This window comes from Acanthaster planci, linkage group LG04 (assembly GCF_054643075.1).
Source record: "Acanthaster planci isolate LZ-2023a linkage group LG04, COTS_SCS, whole genome shotgun sequence".
In the NCBI taxonomy this organism is placed as follows: domain Eukaryota; kingdom Metazoa; phylum Echinodermata; class Asteroidea; order Valvatida; family Acanthasteridae; genus Acanthaster; species Acanthaster planci.
Window position 1 is genome coordinate 19,613,988 of NC_141780.1, and position 6,453 is coordinate 19,620,440.

The window sequence follows — 6,453 nt, forward strand, 5'->3', positions numbered from 1 at the left end:
GCATGCCATTATTGATTTGATCCAAACACTCCTCGCCTACCGCCAAGAATGAGGCCATGGTGTGAAGTGTACCATGTTCAAAAGGCGCGCTGACAGAAAAACATCAATGTTGCATAATATATGTAACAATTTCTCACTTTGTTAAACATAGTTCTCCAATTCCCTGCCTAAACGGGTGGAAAGACTAAACAAGAGAGAGAGAGAGAGAGAGAGACGAGAGAGAGAGAGAGAGAGAGAGAGAGAGAGAGAGAGAGAGAGAGAGAGAGAGAGAGAGAGAGAGAGAGAGAGTGCCAACACTTAATGGGTTCCAGTTTCTTTTGATGAAACAAGAATGTTTGCAAAGTTTCTTCACTTTTAGACTTGAAATCAAGTCAGTATTTGGCTGGGTGTAGTATAGTCCACGTTCCTCGCGATGGGTACGCGGTACAGTTCGGCGATCAATTTAATAACGCGCGGGAACGGTCAGTGCAACCTCGCTCTCCAATATGCGTATCCGATAGTTCCCAATAGACTTCATCCACGGGGGCCGGCCATGTTGAATTTGAAGCGAGGTTAACTCTTCATTTTTGAATGTCGAGAGTACAAATGGAGCAATCAAATTAAATTTCTTGATAATTTTTTACCCGTCTACTGTGATGAATAATTTCAAATTCATGACTTTACATGTAGAATTTTATATTGCCAGATTTTGAAAATAATTGAAAGGGAGACTTGAAAGGCACGGAAGTATAAGACAGTCTAGGTGCCATCCTAATCGACAGTTTGCAATAATATAAAACAGATTTGGGGAATAAGATCTAAAATTAAAAAAATAAAAGTTCCCGATCTCGCTTACTTTATTATTTGTATTATCATTATTAATATTATTATTTACTTAGCCATTCCTCATAAATATAACAAGAAAGGCATGGAGCAGTAAAAGTAAAATACTATGATCCAAGGACCTAGTTGCCCCAATAAAAACAAAATATTATGATCGCTTGGAACAGGGCTTTATCGACACTTGTGAAAAATGTCTGGGCGATTGGGTAAACAAATGATCAATAAGTATTCCATTTGTAGCATCTATACTGGCTTGAAGGGTTTCCCAGTAGTCTGCATTAGCATTGGGTGGGCGATATAAGACAATTACGATCCATGATGCCCCATTAAACGAAATTTCGGCACACACTTGCTCCGATTCCTGGTGTTCAAGTGCAATTAAGCGACGCGGCTTCAATTCTGATTTGACAGCCAACAAACCACCACTGATCTGCAAATGGCGTCTGCCGTTACCACGGAGACACACCTCACTCCTGTCTCAGCGAAAAACCACATATTGTGGCGAAAACAGGGTAGCTGCGCAGACTAGTGTTTAGTCTGGGTCATTGATAATTCAGGCGCATCTAATCATGCATTAAACATGCACGCGGCAACCAATCAGGTGCGCATTACCTTAGGTCTGCGTGACATGTTCCACATGTACATATATAATTCTCATGCGATTACCTGGATATTTATTGTGTCCGACATATCTAGTATTTCTGATGTCTGATAATCCATAAAACTGTTATTCATGGCTTGTTGTGGTCTCTCCACCACTGCCAGGACCAACGTAAACAAGAGGATGAGTTTTAAACCCAGCCGCCCACTACTGCATGGACTCCGCCATTTTGAAATTTATATACACCCATTTTTCAATTTTTCACCTAAACAACACTGAATGGTTGAGAATGCATCAAACACCTCAGTTCCAGAGAAAAAATGAAAAAACCTGTCTAATGGCTGTATATGGAGAGAAAATCCTCAAGGTCAGCCAATAGCTAATGTGCACAAACTACTGCAGACTGCCTATATACACTAACTAGTAGCAAATACTATGAGCAGGAAAGCAGCTGAAAATTACACTTTTTCACATGAGCAGCTTCGACTACCTGTTCCTACTGATAATGGGGAGGGTTACCCAGGCTAGACACTGCCAACTGTAGAGGCCAAGTGCACGAAAGACATAAAACTTTGGCCATGATTTGACATGAAAGCTCACCAGAGATATTACTCCAGTTGACAGGCTCCAGCCCAAGAGTTGAAAACGTGAGCCCAAAATAGGGCACTTCCAACACAAGAGTGGAACAAATCACCAAGGAGAGTGTCTCGATAAATTTGAGTCACCTGTGCATATCCACGGCTTGGTCAGTCGGTGCCCACGGCAGGCTGTACTTGACCATCTAAAATTGAACCGGACCCCCCCCCCACAGTTAGGGTTGGCCTCAGTTAGGGTTAGCCTTCATTAGGGTTGGCATCCACTAGGGTTACGCTCTGTTAGGGTTGAAATCCAGCTTTTCTAGGTTTCATTCAGTCCATCCTAATCAAAGAATTTCTCGAATCCCACAAACAAACAATTACAAAGTGACATGTTCCAAATGTACATGTATAATTCTCATCCGATCATACGTGGTTATTTATTGTGTCCGACAATCCAGTATTTCTGATGTCTGATAATCCATAAAACTGTTATTCATGTCTTCTTGTGGTCTCTCTACCACTGCCAGGACCAACGACCCTGGGTCTTTGAGCTTTCATATGAGAGCAGAAGGGCTGAAAACTACGGTTGAAAAATGGTCCTAAGTGCCCGAGAAAGTTGAGGGTTGCCACTGGAAAAATGGCTGCAATCACACTTCGGAAAAATCACTTTGGGGGTGATTTTTGTGGGAATAATTAAAAATTTAATTGGTTAACCCACAAAAATTGAAAAGAAATTGAAAGATAAGTGACCAGACAAGAATTTCATTTGTGTTTCAGAAATCTCAGGGATGTTGGCGTGCATTGGGCCCTGAACAGCGCTGATTTTACACTGTTTCCAATGGGACTTGAATTAGTGGACTGTACCCTAATAGTATGCATTTCACCAAATGGTTGGATTTCTGCACGCGCGCGCGAGCTCATTAATAATTGTGATCCCTCGGGGTTTTTACAATAAGACATGCCATAATCAACAGGGTTCATAGAAATATTTCTATAAACCCCAAATTTTGGACTAGGAGTTTCCAGGTCAGGGTATTTCTTGTACAAAAAGCCCCAAAATCGCGGGCCTATTTTGGATAGAGGTGGGCGGCTACTTTCGGAGCTGAGCGTAGAGTTTTGCTACTATTTTGGGAGTATCTTCGGGGAAAGGCGAATAAAAAAATTCGGGTCGGCTAACCCCATCACATTGAAAGGAAAAGTGATCTTCTGGCCACAATCTTGAATTTCCAGTGAAAAAACGGAGGCCAACCTCTTCCAGAGAGTCAACAGGCGCGCCATCGGTCTGATTTTGCACTGTTTTCTATGGACGCCTAGTTGGCGTAGTACTGGTGCAAGCATAAACGCATAGACCACCAGGTCCTATTTAATGAAACAAGCTGAATCTCCGCTCCCCTTGGTTTTTTTCCTTACGATTTTCCTGGATCACCGTCATTCTATGCCAGTAAAGGAAACGAGAGAACCCCCCAGGCAAAAAATGGCGTGTCTTTCACCTCATACTGTGAAAGAGTTGGGACATGTGGGCAGGTGTATCAAGTGGGATGTCGCCTCAGTTTTATTTAGGTCCACTGCACATGCACTGCGTGCGCATGGAGTTACACGCATACGCGCAACTTCAACCATCGTCCAATGGGAGTCTGCAAATCGTGGCGCATCCGCGTGTATGTGACCAAGTTACTCACGAACCGGATAGACGTGGTCCGGGGACTTGCCCATATTGATTCGGGTTCATTTAAGAGAAGCTGTCAGGGAGAGCATTTAATATTGACGACCATTTTCTGCTTGAATGTGCCCTTTTGCTTTTGCGACGTGATTTTTGCAGTTTTGATATAAAAATATTTGGATAGTTTTTTATCTATTTTACTGTGCTTGTTCAGGTTAATTTCCTCATCAGTTGGGACTGCAATGGAAATAAGTTAATTTTACTTTTTTGCGTAATCCCTACTATTTTTAACTTTCGGAAATCGTTGAGTTTGCTTTTCTTTAGTGTGGAAAGAGTGAATAAATCAAATCAAATACACTATTTCCCGCTACGACCAGGAATAAAAGAGGGCGTGTTTGAAATGAAATCCACAGTCCTTTAGGTTCGCAACTTTATGCGCGTTGACGCAGAGCACGCTGAGTACGCGCAACGATTTTAGTCTAGAATGTGTGGTCTTTGCGCGCACGCCGAACGCGTTAGAACCCGGTTGGAAAACTTAGTGCCACCTGCCTTTCTTTCGCCGGTGAGGGGGCACTTTGGCTCAGGGCGGATAACGTTTCAATCACTCAGTATTTACACGCCATTCTGTGCAGTAAGTTGAATGACTTTGTTATCTCCATAATTAATACGAAGAGCAAAAAGCAATATCTCAGAGATGGCCGAGTGGTTAAGCTCGCGGTTATCAGATCGTTAGACGGCGGGTTCGAATCCCAGAAGTGACTTTTTTTATTTTCCCGACGCTTGCTGTCAGTAGCTATAAGAGACTCCAATTCACCCCCGTCAACTACCAGCAGTACCTTAGCCTAGCGGGTAAGCTCTGGGGCTGGCACTGTCCGCGAAGTCCAGGTGAGCGCCTTAGTACAGGTTCGAGACGTTATGGCCCACTCGGTGGCCAGGGCTTAGGGGCCTGTCTCGTTTCCTCCCTTGCATGGTCGCTCGAACCCTTTTGGGGGTTAAATGGATGGGCAGGGAGGAAGTGCGTTGGGCCGGGAACCCCGAGATCCCAGAAGAGTCCTATATGGAAGCCGGTAACTGCGATTCCTTGCGAATTTCAGGAGTCCGTGCGCCTGAATGCTTGGTCAACACCGCATAACTTTTGGTTTTTTCCCTCAGCACATTTTTTTCCGTGTCCCTGGGCGCAGAATCCACGAGGCAAGTTTCTAGGTTTGAATACAGTGAGCTACAGGATTGATGTTGATTTATTTTCATTCATTTCCTAAATTTTCGACGGTGACACTGATCCCGACCGTCTTGGGTCCATTTCTTCTCGGTGATCTCAGTATAAAATCTCAGTGTCCGGCGTATAATGTTTATTACTGTTAGTAAGAGACCCAGGGGTGGCACAGTCGGGCGGCACTCGCCTTCCTGTTTTATTGATGAAAATACATTTTCATTTGTTAATAACAACAAATTTCGTTCGCTTTCAACTGCAGAGTAATTTGATATTTGCAAAGAAAAATTCTCGCAAGAGATAAGCCCCACATCTTCTTGGGTTACCCCAAAAGTTGCAACAGATGCATTGCATCTGCCGCTCCTTTTCTTGTGAATGGTTGATCCATCACTTACTCTAGTCAGACAGGTCTGAACGAAAAATACAAGCAGGAAAATATTGAAATCAACTCGAAAGAAAGTAACGATCCCTAGATGCTGGAATTTCAAGAACAGAAAACGACATCGAGATTGCAACGGATGTCAAATCAGTATTAGCTTTTGGTTTTACCCCATTGTCGCCCGAGAAGACGCCTCGGCCATCCTGTTCCCCCACGGTAACCCACGTTAGACTTAATTTTGATGAGGCTGACTGAAACTTAATGTTGTCATTTGAATTAATCCCGTGCCTCATTGACATCAGTTTAATATCGAAATTTGTAGTTACAAAAATGGCCTAGTCAAGGAGCTCCCTTTATTTTCAAAGTCAATACTTCCAAAATGTACCTGTTATTCAAACAGGTTTGTAGGTTATGGGTAGTTCAGTAACGCCTCCTGGGGGATGAGGGCATAAAACCAGACCCTAGCCTCCCCCGCAAAGAGTAATTCGGCAAACACGACGGACATACAAGAAAATGTCCAAGTGGTCATAATCCCACTAAACATGCAGTTTTACCAGTTAGTTCCTGAATGCCACACAAATACAAGACGGTACACGTATGTAACGTGTGACCCGAAACTTGAGGGCGCTATTTCAAATTAATGAGGGAGAAGCACAGTCGTAAATGGTGCAGACCACTTATTCAGGTGAGAATTTCTGGCAAGCTCATTAGCATTAAAAGTGCCCCTTCCACAGTATCTTTTGAAAAAGGAGATTGTTTGGCCCCCAAAATGGTGAGATTGTGTAAATTGTTGCCGGGATCAACGACCCTGGGTCTTTGAGCTTTCACATGAGAGCAGAAGGGCTGAAAACTACGGTTGAAAAATGGTCCTAAGTGCCCCAGAAAGTTGAGGGTTGCCACTTGAAAAATGGGTGCAATCGGACTTCGGGAAAACTCACTTGGGGGGGGTGGTTTTGTTTTGTGGGAATAATTAAAAATGTAATTGGTTAACCCACAAAAAATTGAAAAGAAATTGAAAGATAAATGACCAGACAAGAATTTCATTTTTGTTTCAGAAATCTCAGGGATGTTGGCGTGCATGCTATTGGGCCCTGAACGGTGCTAATTTTACACTGTTTTCAATGGGGCTTGAATTAGTGGACTGGACCCATAGATCCCCGCCCTGACCTGGTTGTGAATAGCGCCACCAATAGTTCTTTTGTC